This window comes from Chiloscyllium punctatum, chromosome 16, assembly GCF_047496795.1.
Source record: "Chiloscyllium punctatum isolate Juve2018m chromosome 16, sChiPun1.3, whole genome shotgun sequence".
NCBI lineage: Eukaryota > Metazoa > Chordata > Chondrichthyes > Orectolobiformes > Hemiscylliidae > Chiloscyllium > Chiloscyllium punctatum.
The window spans coordinates 75,827,907-75,843,246 of NC_092754.1; positions in this window are offsets into that span (position 1 = coordinate 75,827,907).

Sequence of the window (15,340 nt, forward strand, 5' to 3'; positions counted from 1 at the left end):
CACCCAGCCCATATCCCTCCAAACCCTTCCCATTCATACACCCATCCAAATGCCTCTTAAATGTTGCAATTGTACCATCCTCCACCACATCCTCTGGCAGCTCGTTCCATACACGTACCACCCTCTGCGTGAAAAAGTTGCTCCTTAGGTCTCTTTTATATCTTTCCCCTCTCACCCTAAACCTATGCCCTCTAGTTCTGGACTCCCTGACACAAGAGAGACTTTGTCTATTTATCCTATCCTATCCATGCCCCTCATAATTTTGTAAACCTTTGTAAGGTCACCCCTCAGCCTCCGACACTCCAGGGAAAACCACCCCAGCCTGTTCAGCCTCTCCCTGTAGCTCAAAACCTCCAACCCTGGCAACATCCTTGTAAATCTTTTCTGAACCCTTTCAAGTTTTACAACATCTTTCCGATAGGAAGGAGACCAGAATTGCACACAATATTCCAACAGTGGCCAAACCAATGTACTGTACAGCCACAACATGACCTCCCATCTCCTGTACTTATTACTCCTACCAATAAAGGAAAGCATACCAAATGCTGCCTTCACTATCCTATCTACCTGCGACTCTACTTTCAAGGAGCTATGGACTTGCACTCCAAGGTCTCTTTGGTCAGCAATACTCCCTAGGACCTTACCATTACGTGGTAAAGTCCTGCTAAGACTTGCTTTCCCAAAATGCCGCACATCGCATTTATCTCAAATAAACTCCATCTGCCAGTTAGCACATTGGCCCATCTGGTCCAGATCTTGTTGTCACCCTCTTCACTGTCCACTACACCTCCAATTTTGGTGTCATCTGTAAACTTACTAACTGTACCTCTTATGCTCGCATCCAAATCATTAATGTAAATGAAAAAAGTAGAGGGCCCAGCACTGATTCTTGTGGCACTCCACTGGTCACAGGCCTCCAGTCTGAAAAACAACCCTCCACCACCACTCTCTGTCTTCTACCTTTGAGCCAGTTCTGTATCCAAATGGCTACTTTTCCCTGTATTCCATGAGTTCTAACCTTGTTAATCAGCCCCCCATGGGGGACATTGTCGAATGCCTCACTGAAGTCCATATAGATCACATCTATCATCTGCTCTCCTCAATATTCTTTGTTACTTCTTCAAAAAACTCAATCAAGTTTATGAGACATGATTTCCCACGCACAAAGCCATGTCGACTATTCCTAATCAGTCCTTGCCTTTCCAAATACATGTGCATTTTGTCCCTCAGGATTCCCTCCAACAACTTGCCCCCCACTGAGTTCAGGCTCAACGCTCTATCATTCCCTGGCTTGACCTTATCACCCTTCTTAAACAGTGGCACCACGTTTGCCAACCTCCAGTCTTCTGGCACCTCACCTGTGATTATTGATGATACACATATCTCAGCAAGAGGCCCAGTAATCAGTTCTCTAGCTTCCTACAGAGGTCTCGGCTACACCTGATCAGTTCCTGGGGGTTTATTCACCTTTTACCATTTCAAGACATCCAGCACTTCCTTCTCTGTATATCTGGATGTTTTGCAAGATGTCACCATCGATTTCCCTACAGTCTATATCTTCCATATGCATTTCCACAGTAAATACTGATGCAAAATATTCATTTAGTATATCCCCCATTTTCTGCGGCTCCACACAAAGGCCGCCTTACTGATCTTTGTGGGGCCCTATTCTCTCCCTAGTTACCCTTTTATCCTTAATATATTTGTAAAATCCCTTTGCATTCTTCTTAATTCTATTTGTCAGACCTATCTCATGTCCACGTTTTGCCCTCCTGATTTCCCTCTTAAGTATATTCCTACTTCCTTTATACTCTTCTAAGGATTCACTCGATCTATCCTGTCTATACCTGACATATGCTTCCTGCTTTTTCTGAACCAAACAATCAATTTCTTTAGTCATCCAGAATTCCCAATATTTACCAGCCTTCCCTTTCATCCTGACAGGAATATACGTTCTCTGGATTCTCATTATCTCATTTCTGAAGGCTTCTCATTTTTCAGCTGTCCCTTTCGCTGCGAACATCTGCCTCCAATCAGCTTTCAAAAGACCTTGCCTAATACCGTCAAAATTGGCCTTTCTCCAATTTAGAACATCAACTTTTAGATCTGGTCTATCCTTTTCCATCATGATTTTAAAACAAATAGAATTATGGTCGCTGTCCCCAAAGTGCTCCCCCACTGACACCTCAGTCACCTGCCCTGCCTTATTTCCCAAGAGTAGGTCAAGTTTTGCACCTTCTCTAGTCGGTGCATCCACAAACTGAATCAGAAAATTGTTTTGTACACACTTAAGAAATTCCTCTTCATCTAAACCTTTAACACTATGGCAGTCCCAGTCGATGTTTGGAAAGTGAAATTCCCCAACCATACCTACCCTATTATTCTTACAGATAGCTGAGATCTCCTTACAATTTTGTTTGACAATTTCCTTTTGACTTTTGGGGGGTCTGTAATACAATCCTAATAAACTGATCATCCCTTTCTTATTTCTCAGTTCCACCCAAATAACTTCCCTGGTTGTATTTCTGGGAATATCCTTCCTCAACACAGCTGTAATGCTATCCCTTATCAAAAATGCCACTCCCCTCCTCTCTTGCCTCCCTTTCTATCCTTCCTGTAGCATTTGTAACGTGGAACATTAAGCTGCCAGTCCTGCCCATCCCTGAGCCATGTTTCTGTAATTGCTATGAGATCCCAGTCCCCTGTTCCTAACCATGCCCTGAGTTAATCTGCCTTTCCTGTTAGGCCCCTTGCATTGAAATAAATGCAGCTTAATTTATTAGTCCTACCTTGTCCCTACCTGTCCTGAATGTTTGACTCACTTCTGTTCTCAGCTGTACCCGTCTCAGATCAAACTCCCAAATCCTCCCTGTGATTGTTATCACGTCCCATCCCTGCATTCCTCCAAATCCCTGTAAAGTCCTCCCATTCCTAAAACCCGCCCTGTATCTGTCACCTGTCCCAGCTTCCACAACCCTCCCTATCTCTGTAAGACACCCCCCCCCCCCCGACCCACCCCCGTCCCAGTTACTGCAGCCCGCTGTATCACTAAATGCCAGTAGTCACTATAATATCAGAGTAAGGTGTGAAAGCAGGAATACTGTACTGGGTTAAATGATCAGTCGTGATCATATTTAATGGTGGGACCCACTCTGGTCAAATGGCTGATACCTGGTCTTCTTTCCTGTGCTTCTCTATAAACTTACTATCTATATAACCTCCTTCAGTCCCCACAGCCCTCCCTATCTCCATAAACTCCTTCAGTCCCCATGACTCTTCCTATCTATGTAACCTGAATCATTCCCCACAAACCTCCCTAACTCCATAACTTCCAAAAGGCCCCACGACCCTCCCTATCTCCATAATCTCATTCTGACCCAACGACCCTCCCGTTCAGAGTAACCTCCTTCAATCCCCATGATCCTCCTGATCTGTGCTACCTCCTTTAGGCCCAACAGCCCTGCAGATCTCTTTGGCCCCTTTCAGGCCCCACATCACTCCCTATCTCCATAATGTCCTTCAGTCCCCACGACCCTCCTTATTTCCAACACCTCTATTACCTGTTGAACCTGTAAGCTACCTTTGTCAGATTGATAAACATGAACTCCCATAACCCTTTCTGCTGCCAGTCTGAAACCATATCGTGTTAACCTGACAGTAGGTCGTGAGCTGAAATATGTTTGAAAGTATATCTCAGTGAACAATAACTGGACCCTTAGAAACACTTTTAATAAAAAGAGAATGTGTTTTTTAACCTGTTGGATTTTATTTTTATTGGTGTGAATATAAATGGCAGAATAGATACGGGTGTAGGAGCGGCTGTACCGAGGATATGGTTTATTTGAATTTTCAGAAACCTTTACACAAGTTTCACTAAAGGCTAAAGAGTAACTTGGTAGAGAATAGGGCACCTTAACTGTCAGGAGGTGCGTGATATATTAGACAAAATAGTGTTGTTAGCATTTACTGTGGAGAAAGACAGGGAAGCTCGGGAACTTGGGGAAATAAATAGTGATGTCGAGAAAAAGATCCTCAACAGAGAAGAAAAAGTGCTGGAATCTTAAAACAAATAAAGGTAGATCAATCCTCAGTAGCTCATTAGGTCTATCCTTGAATATTCATGGGAAGTTAGGGAAGAGATTGCAGTGACCCCAACAGAGATATTTATATTATCAACAGACACAATGAGTTACCGGAAGACTGGAGGGTGGCTAATGCTGTACCATCACTTAAGGTCTGCAGGGAAAAGCTAGGAAATCATAACCCAGTGAGCCAATGCTGGGTAAGTTGTTGGAGGAGATTCTGAGAGAAAGGAGCTACATATATTTGGAAAGGCAAGGGCTGATTAGAGATAGTCAGCATGGCTTTCTGAGTGGGAAACCGTGTTTCACAAACCGGATTGACTCTTTGATGTGTTGACCAAGCAATAGATGAAGGCAGAGCAGTCAGCGTTGTCTACATGAACTTCAGCAAAGCATTTGACAAGGTTCCAAGGGATGTCGAACATCAAGAGGAAGAAGGAAGCTAACTTAAGTTTGAGGAACCAAGGATCAGAAGCTCTAGAGAGTTATATGGGGCAGCACGTTGGCTCAATGGTTAGCACTGCTGCCTCACAGCACTCGGGATGCGATTTCAATTCCAGCCCCATGCAACTGTCTGTGTGGAGTTTGCACATTCTCCCCATGTCTGCGTGAGTTTCCGACAGGTGCGCCGGTTTCCACCCACAGCCCAAAGATGTGCAGGTTAGGTGAATCAGCCATGCGTTGTTCAAGAAAGGGAATAGAGGTAATCCTGGGAATCACAGACCTGTCAGTCTTCTGTCTGTGATGTGCAGATTATTGGAGATGACTCTGAGATACAGGATTTATGATTCCTTGGAAAACCATAGTTTGATTAGAGGAAGTCATCATGACTTTGTAAGGGACAGGTCATGCCTCACAAATCTTATTGAATCCTTTGAGAATGTGACAAAACACATTTATGGCTCATTGAGAAAGTAGAGAGCATGGGATACAGGGAAACCTGCCTGTCTGGATACAGAATTCCTGGCCCATAGAAGACAGAGGGTGATGACAGATGGAAAGCATTCAGCCTGGAACTCAGTGACCAGTGGTTTTCTGCAGGGAGAGGTCAAAAACTCTCTGCTCTTTGTGATTTCATGTACGAGTTGGATGTGTGAGTGGAAGAGTGGGTAAGAAAGTTTGATAATGATTTGATAATGACACGAAGGTTGGTGGAGTGGTGAATAGTGTGGATGTCTGCTTGAGGTTGCAATGAGACATTGACAGGATGTAGAGCTGGGCTGAGAAGTGGCAGATGAAGTCAAATCGGGAAAAGTGTGAAGTGATGCATTCTGGAAGGTGAGACTTGAATGCAGAATACAGGGGTAAAGGCAGAATACTGAATAGTGTGGAGGAACAGATGGATCTTGGATTTCATGACCAGAGATCCATCAAATTTGCCACCAAGCTGATAGTGTTGTTAAGAAAGAATATGTTGTATTGGCTTTCATTAGCTGGGGGGATTGAGTTTTAAAGCCATGAGGTTATGCTGAGCTCTATACAGCCCTGTTTCGATCCCAATTAGAATATTGTGTTCAGTTTTGATCCCTTCATTACAGGAAGGATGTGGAAGCTTTTGAGAGGGTAAAGAGGAGATTTACCAGGATTCTGCCTGGACTGGAGAGCATGTCTGATGAAGAAAGGTTGAGGGAGCTAAGGCTTTTCTCATTGGAGTGAAGAAGAGTGTGGTGTGACTTGGTAGAGGTGAACAAGATGGTGTGAGGCAAAGATAGAGTGAGTAGTGAGAGACCTCTTTATCCCATGGCATACATGGTACAAGGGGGCATAATTGTAAGGTGTTGGAGGATGAGTAAGGGGAGATTTCAGATGTAGGTTCTTTACACAGAGAGTGGTGGGTGATTGGAACGGGACACTTTAACAGACTCCTGGATAGGCAAAATGAAGGTTATCTAAATTAGTTTGATCTTACAGTTGTGTAAAAGTTGGGCATGGCACCATGGCCAATGGGTCTTGTGCTGTACTGTTCTGTGTTCTACGTTCTGTATGGTAAACTGGGTAATAAGCTCAGATCAATGTAAAAGGATATGGCATTCAGGAGGAGCTAGTCAACTGGATACAAAATTGGGCTTGATGGTAGGAGACAGAGGGTGATGGGAGACATGTTGCCTTTCTGACTGGAGACATGTGACCAGCGGTGAAGTGGGTCCACTGTTGTTTGTCATTTGGATAAATAGTTTGGATGGGAACATTGGTTTTGTGGTACGTAAGTTTTTTGAGTGACACTGGAATTGGTGGGAAAGTGGACAGTGAAGAAAGTTATCTATGATACAACAGGATGTACAGTTCTGCTGGGATAGTGGGCTGAAGAATAGCAGATGGAGTTTAATTAGATAAATGTGAGGTGTTCCATTTTGGTGAAACAAACCAGGGCGGGACTTGTACAGTTAATGTTCGGGCCCTGGGTAGTGTTGTCAGTCAGAGACCCAGGGATGCAGGTAGACAGTCCTTTGTAAGTGGTGTCACAGGCAGATAGGCTGTTGAAGCAGGCGTTTGGGATGGTTATCTTCTTTGGGCAGAGCATTGAAAGTAGAAGTTGGGATGTCACGTTGTGGCTGTACAGGACATTAATGAGGCCACCATAAAAGCATTGTTGACCAGTAGGAAGTACTCATCTGGTTCACGTACGTCCTTTAGAGAAGACCATCTGACATTCTAACCTGGTCTGGCCTGCACATCAGACCAGACCCACAGCAATATGGCTGACTCTGTGCTATACTCTGGGTAATTAGCAGTGGGGCAAAGAATGTTGGTCCAATCAGTGACACCCTCATCCCATGAATGAATAAATAAAAAATACATATGTCCCTTCCTACCTCTGCAAACCCCTCCAGCTGCAGCAATCCGTCCTGGCTTTGTAACACCGTTCAGATCATAACCCCTCTCTGTAACACTCTCACCACCTCCAGCACCTTCAGCTCTCCCAGTTCCTTTTGTGACATAAAGCCTTGACAATTATTCCCTCTTCCATCTGACCTCCTGCGAGCAGATCCTTTGCAATCCCTTTTAAACTTACTCCTAAAACATTCTCCCACTTCAGGATTTTAAGTACTTTTTGGTGATCCTCCAAGCCCGATAATCTAATATGATCCTTTTTACTTAAGTGAGGGACCGATGGGGATTTCTTGCTGAGGATTTGTCCGTTTCAATGGAATGTCCTTTTGTTGATGTTTTACATTGCTCCTTCAAAAGTTTTCCACTGTTCACTTAGAGGCACATATTTCAGTCTGTTTAGCCTGTTTACCTTAGTCAGTTCTCCTCTCAAACTCATGTCATTGGCTATTTTTGTTTCTAGTTGTAGCTTGTCCTTTCTGTGATTCACTTTAAAACTTTATATTTCTTTAAACTGCACTTCTTCACAATTTCCATGAGGATCTCTCCAGGTGACATTACTCATTCACTAAGTTTCATCACACAACGGTCGCTCTGAGATAGTTACCTCCCTAGGCAGTTGCACAATTTGTTATTCAAAGAAACACTGGAAAAAAGAATTCTCTGAACTCTTCCAATGTCATTGTTGTCAGTGTGACTGTCCCAGATTATGTGAATATTGAAGTTTCCCAAAATTATCACAATGTGTTTGTTAAAAAATTCCAATGAGTTTCTGGTTAATGCAGTGATGAGCAACGGAATGCTGTTCGGTGGCTAAAACTGTTCTGCTGCTTGTGACCTTGGCAAGTAGTAGCCAGGATTTACATTCAGACTGACTCTACTTCATGATCTGAGGCCAAATGCTTTTTCTGTGATGCCTTTTTTACCCATTATTGTTTTTGTTACCCATTTTGCCTGAGTTTCTGCAAGGTTGTGATCCATTGAATAGTTATGTCCAACTTTTGTTCACCCTGTAAACACGTCTCTCTGGTGTCTAAATCTTTTTTATCTCAGTGTCAGACATCCATCTACCTCATTGATAAGACTTCGTCCATTCAAAAAAAATCATAATTTACTCTTTCCCACAATTTCCTGTCACAAACCTATTCACTGATGTACAGTTTTAGTTAAACTCTGTCCCATCGTGTTCCTTTCTGATTGCCTTCAGACACATTCTCATGTTGCTCCCAGACTTCATCTTTTCTCTCTGGATTTGGAAAGCTCCTTTCACCTGAACCCTGTCCCTACATCCTCTCTGTCAGTTTACAGCCCTGTCCATAAACCTACTGACATGATTGGCCAGGACACTGGTCCCAGCATGGTTCCAGTGGGACCATCCTATTGGATTTTTTCATAAATCAGGTATGGGGTGTGGGTGTCTCTGGCAGACCAGCCTTTATTGCCCAGCCCTATCTGCCCATGAGCTGAGTAGCCTGCTCGGCCATTTCGGTGGGCAATTGAGAGGCAAACACTTTGCTGTGGGGATGTCGTGCAGACCACGTGAGGATGATCAGGTCTCGTTGTCGAAAGGGCAAGTGGGCGGCACGGTGGCTCAGTGATTAAACTCCTGCCTCACAACACCAGGGTCCCAGGTTCGATTCCAGCAATGGGCGACTGTGTGGAGTTTGCACATTCTCCCTGTGTCTGCGTGAATTGCCCCCGGATGCTCCGGTTTCCTCCCACAGTCCAAAGACGCGCAGGTCAGGCGAATTGGCCATGCTACATTGCCCATAGTGTTAGGTGTATTAGGTCGAGGGTGATGGGTCTGAGTGGGTTACTCTTTGGAGGGATGGTGTGGACTAGTTGGGTCGAAAGGCCTGTTTCCACACTGTAGGGAATCTAATCTCAGGGATTGTGATTTTTGTACATCAGCAATGGTTTCATATTTGTTTATCGATTGTTCATTGCTATTTTTAAAATTATTGATTTTTAAATTCCACCATATCTTATGATGGGATTCAAACCTGCCTCCACTGAACATTAGCTGAGGTTTTGGATAAATGCCCTAACAATAATGTTACTAGGCCATCACTTCACCTGCTCACTGGTTGCTCATCCCTGAGCACTGATACGTGAAGCCAAACCCATTCTTCCAACATGATTGTGTGATCCTGAAGTTTTCCAGCACTCTGGTGATATCGCTCAGTCTCTCTCCATGTGGTATCCCTCACTGTCTGGGTCTAATTGCTGCCTCTGTCAGTGCCTCCCGCTCTTGCAGCTACTCTACATCCTGAGCTAACAGAATTCTCCACTCCAGAGAGACGCAACACCACAGGCCAAGGATGGAGTTTGGGATTTTCCAGATATCTGTGGGGCTCATTTCCATTCTCCTTGTGTAACCCTCACTGCATCAGTCTAATTTCCCATTCTGTCTATCTCTATGTCTCCTGTAGGTACTCAGGAAGTTGCTGACTCAATAGACTTCCCAACTGCTGTGTGTCTCATCCATCACCTCATTGTCTCTCTGGCTGACCAACCATCTTCAAAGGGAAGGGAAATCTGGAGCCTTCAATAAATCCTGCCGTGAGGTAAGATCACTCCCAGTGCACAGAGCAGAGAGCAATGAGAGGGCTCCAAACATCGCTAACAAGACATGATATAGATACAGTGCTGGATGGGGAGCACAGTATAGACACACCCCATGCTCAATCACCACGTCTACTTTAACTTATGTTGCACTGAGACAGCATCCGGAGTTCATAGTTATCAATCCAGTCCTGTGCTGTCTGAGTGAGCATCAGTACAACTGAGGGGAGAGTAGACCTCCGACAAGAGGTTGGGAATGCTGCCTGGGATCTTTCTGTTCTGTGTTCTCCCTCCAACACTGTACTAAGACTCACTACTCTGCAACACTGTATCTGTGGCATGGCTTGTGCACAAGTGTCTTCAGTCATTTTTAACTCCTACAATAGTCCCTGTCCCTGGATCCTCCTCTCTTCCCGATAGTCCCTCCACATATTTGAAATGTACTGCATTCCAGACTACCATACCCATCACTGTAACTTGCTTCAGTGTCTACAACATGCCTTATTTTGTTACACTAATCCTCTTTAGCTGGATACAGAGTAATACAGCACGGAAACAGAACCTGTGGTCCAACTCCTCAATGCTGCCCATGTTACCTAAACTGAATGAGTCTCATTTGCCTGCCTTTGGCCCTTATCTCTTCAAACCTTCTCCTCTCCATGTACCTGCCCAGATGTCTTTTCCATGCTGTACAATTGTTCTTGTTTCTCCCATGTGCCTGAGGCAGTCTGTTCTGTCTGTGCACCATCCTCTGTGGATAATGTTCCCCCTCAGCTCCCTCTTTAAATCCTTGCACTCTCACCTCCCGTTTATACTCTCTAGTTTTGGACTCACCTACCCTTGGTTATTCAACATTCTTAGGGTCACCCCGTGGCCTCCTCTGCCCAAGGGAAATATTTAGGACAATGTTACAAATATCTCCAATGTATGTAACAAAGTGCTGGCCAATGTCGGCAAATGTGTCAAATGTCGCTTTCCCCACCCTGTCCACCTGTGATGCCATTTCCGAGGAACAATGTAACTTGCACTCCATGGTCTCTCTCTCTCTGTTCAAAAACCCTGGCCAGAGCCCTTCCATTAACTGTGTTCGTCCTCCCTGGTTTGTCTTAACAAAATCCTGAATTAAACTCCATCTTTCCTTCCTTGGTCCACTGGACCAGTTGGTCAGTATCCCCTTTGATAACCGTATTTACTGCCCACTACACCATTCATTTGATCATCAACAAACTTTCACACAATCACTCCTATATTTTCAACCAAATCGTTTATGTAGATGATGCACATCAGTGGACCCAGCCCTAATCCTTTCTTCAATAATGGAATCAAACCATATTCTTGTCATAGAGTCATACAACATGGAAACTGACCCTTCAGTTGATACCCACCATAATCTAAAACTAAACTCTTCCCAGCTGCCTGTTGCTGGCCCGTATCACTCCAACACTTCCCTATTCACCTGTTTATCCAAATATCTTTTAAATGTTGATAATTGTACCCACATCAACCCCTTTCTCAGGATGTTCATTCCACACTCAAACCAACCTCTGTGTAGCAAATTGCCCCATATCTTTTTTTGAACATCTCTCTCCTCTAACCTTAAAAATGTGCCCCCTCCTCTTGAGACTCCCCCATCCTGAGGAAAAGGCAACTACCATTAAATTGATCTATATACCTCATTTTATTTCATAACACTTTATAGCATCATGTCTCAACCTCCAGGCTCCAGTGAAAAAAGACACAGCCTATCCAGCCATTTTTCCAAACTCAAGCCTCCCATACCCAGCAATCTCCTGGTAAATCTCTTCTGAACCTCCTGCAGCTTAATATTATCGTCCCTGTTAACTGGGCGACCAGAACTGGACAGAGTATTGCAGAACAGGCCTCGGAAATGTCTGTACAATCTCAACATGACGTCCCAAATCCTCCACTCAATGGACTGAGCAATAGTCAGGCATGCCAAGCACTGTCTTATCCATCCTGTGATGCAAACTTCAAGGATTATGTACTTGAACCCAAAGGTCCCTCTGCTCTAAAACATGAACCGAGGCCCTAACATTAATTGTATAAGCTCTACCCTTGTTTGTTTTACAAAATGCATTCCTTCGTATTTATTCAGATTGAATTCCATCTCTAGTTTTTCAGCCCATTCACTCCCTTCATCAAGATCCCTTTGTAATCTCAGAAAACATCCTTCACTGTCCATGATGCCACCCTCCAGCCTGCCAGCCCATCACACATGGCTGTCAGTAGTACACATACCTTTGCTAGGGGCTCCACAATTTCTTCCCTAGCATCCCACAGTCTCCTGTGATACACTTAATCAGGTTCTGGGACTTGCCACAGCTTTGTGTTTTAAAACCTCCAGCACCACCTCTTCTATAACATGCACTCTTTTTAAGTCATAGAGATATACAGCATAGAAACAGACCCTTCGGTCCCCAACTCATCCAGGCTTCCCAGAAGATATAAATAAATCCATTCCCTTTTCCAGCATTTGGCCCACATACGTCGACACCCTTACTACACCCTTTTAAATGTTGTAATTGTATCGGTCTCCGTTACTTTCTCTCTCAGCTCATTCCATACACCCATCACCATGTGTGTGAAGAAGCTGTCCCTTCAGTCCCTCTGGAAACCATTCACCTCTAACCTTAAACTTATGCCCTCTAGTTTTGGACTCCCCAACTTCTGGGAAAAGGCCTTGAATGCTTACCCTATCCATGCCGCTCATGTTCATATCAGGACCTCTGTAAGGTCATCCCTCAGTCTCCGATTCTCCAGTGACAGTAACCCCAGCTTATTCAGCAACAACCCGGGCAATATCTTGTTAATCTTTTCTGAGCCCTTTCAAGTTTCGCAACATCCTTCCTGTAGCAGAGAGACTGGAATTGCAGAGAACTCCAATTGTGGTCGAATGTATTACTGCTGTTCCCTGAATTCCCCGGTCTTTCTCCACAGTAAGTTCTGGAGTGAAAAAAATGTTAAGGATCTTAGCAAATATCCTGCAATTCCACACTTCGATTGCCTCATTGATCTTTAATTGACACTATTTTGTCCTGAGTTACTTATGCACTCTTAATACACTGATACAATCACTTTTGGATTACCCTTTCCTTCTCTGCTGAGGCTATTTCATTTAGCCTTTCTCCATTCCTGTTTTCCACCCAGAGTGTATTCCAACAGCCCCTGTATATCCTCAGGGATTCCTTTGATCCAGATGGCTATACTGACATGTTGCCCCCATTTCCTTGACCAGACCCTCAATTTCCAGCCAGTGTTTCCGAATGCTGTCAGCATTGACCTGCACACAAACAGGAAAATGCTGGCGCTGATCGATCAGTTTATCTCACTTTTAAAATATTCTCACTTGCCAAACTTCCCTTTTCCTGTAAATAATTCCCTTCCGCAATCACATTTTGAAAGTTCCTGGCTAATACGATCAAGATTGGTCGGGCCCTATTTTATAACTTGCACTTGTGGACCAGGCCTGTCCTTTTCCAAAACTGTTTTCACACTACTAGAACTGTGGTCACTTTGGCAAAATGCTTTCCCACTAATATCTCAGTCCCTTTCCCGACCTTGATTCCCAAGTGGAGGTCAGGTTTTGCCCCTTTCTCTTTTCAGGCTATTTACATATTGATTGGCAGTTTTCTGGAACAAAATTACCAAATTCCTCCCTTGCAAACGCTGAACACTGGCAGTCCCAGTCTAGGTTTGGAAAGTTCTAAAGCCATACCATAACAGCCCTATTATTATGCTTGTTATTTAAGATGTCCCGACATATTTATTCCTCAGTCTGCCACAGATTATTCGGGGTCAGCAGTCCGATCGTATCAAAGTGATGACCCATTCTTATTTCTCAGTTCCACTAACATAGCTTCACTGGGCGATCCCACAGGAATATCCTCTCTAAGTACTGCTGTGATGATTAATGCAATCAAAACCCACCACCACACGTCCTCTCTTGCCTCCCCTTCTTGTAGCATCTCTACCTTGAAACAATGAACTGCCAGTCATGTCCCTCCCTCAGCTGTGTTTCTGTAATAACTATAATATCCCAGTCCCATGTTCCAATCCATGCCCTGAGTTCATCTTCCTTAGCTGTCTAGCCCCTTGTATTGAAATAAATGCTGTTTAATGATCAGTTTTCCCCCATTCCCTGCTATGTTCTTGCCTGCCTTGTCTGCTGAAATTGCTGTCTTTAACTCGTGTACCAGCCTCAATCTTCTTTCTGACCTTACGTTTATTTAAGGTCCAACACCCTGCCACACTAGGTTATATCCTCTCAAGCATCTCGAGCAATTCACCCCACCAGGATATGGGTCCCTCTCCCGCTCCCAGTTGAGATGCCTTTCCCCGCCCTGTCACCCTGTGCTGACACCTTCAGGGATATATGGACTTGTCCACCTAGGTCCCTGTATTCCTCAGTACTCCGCAAGGACCTACCGTTTATTATGTCTGTACTTCTCTTATCGTACCTCCCACAGAGTATTACCTCACTTCGATCAGAACTAAACTCTGCTTAGATTATCATCCGATCGACATCGGACTGCAGACGGAGACCATCCTCCTCACTGTGAACAACACCCTCACCTTTCATGTCATCTGCAAACCGACTAATGATACCTTCTGCTTTCACATCCGTGTTATTAATGTTCAATGGTTCCTGCACAGATCTCTGTGGTACACCCGGTGGTGAAAATATTCTATCCACCAATTTTGCATCCAATTTGCCAACTTGCCTTGGAACTCAGTCCTTTTGGACCAGCCTTCCATGTTGGATCTTGTTTAAGGACTTATTCAAGTCCATGTAAACCACATCATCTGCACTGCCTTCATCAATATACTTAAGCATCATTTCAAAAAAACTGAACTGAATTCCTCAGACAGTATCTTCCTCTACCAAATCCGTGATGACTAAACCGAGTTGATCCTTACCTTTGCAAGTGTTGATTCATCCTCACAGTAGTTTCCAATAATGTTCCTCCCCCTGCTGTCAGACTATCTGCTCTGTAATTACCTGGCCTATCCCTGCTGCCCTTTTTGAACAACGGAACCACATTAGCGATCCTCCAGTCATTCAGCACTTCACCTGTGGCCAGCAAAGTATTATATTTATCCACCAGGGCCCCAACAATCTCTGGGTAATTAGCAGTGGGGTCATAGAATGCTGGTCTAGGCAGTGACACCCACATCGCATGAATGAATAAATAAAAATACATATACCCTCCCTACCTCTGCAAACCCCTCCAGCTGCAGCAATCCGTACTGGCTTTGTAACACCGTTCAGACCCCGACCACTCTCTGTAACACTCTCACCACCTCCAGCACCTTCATCTCTCCATGTTCGTATCGTGTCAATAAACCCTGACAACGATTCCCCTTCCCATTGCCCCCCTCCTGCGAGCAGAGCCATTGCAATCCCTTTAAAACTTACTCTAAAACTCTCTCTCACTTCAGGATTTTAAGTATTTTGTGGTGATCTTCTCAGCCTCATAATCTAATATGATCCATTTTGTCCTGAGTGAGGGACCGGTGGGGATTTCTTGCTGAGTTTTTGTCTGTTTCAGTGGAATGTCCTTTTGTTGAGTATTTTACACTGTTCCTTCAAAAGTTTTCCACTGTTCATTTACAGGCACATATTTCAGTCTGTTTCGCCTGTTTATCTTGGTCAGTTCTCCTCTCAAACTCATGTAATTGGCTATTTTTGTTTCTAGTTGTAGCTTGTCCTTTCTGTGATTCACTTTAAAACTTTATATTTCTTTAAACTGCACTTTATCACAGTTTCCCAGAGGATCTCTCCAGGTGACATTACTCATTTACTAAGTTTTATCACACAACAGTCTCTCTGAGACAGTTACGTC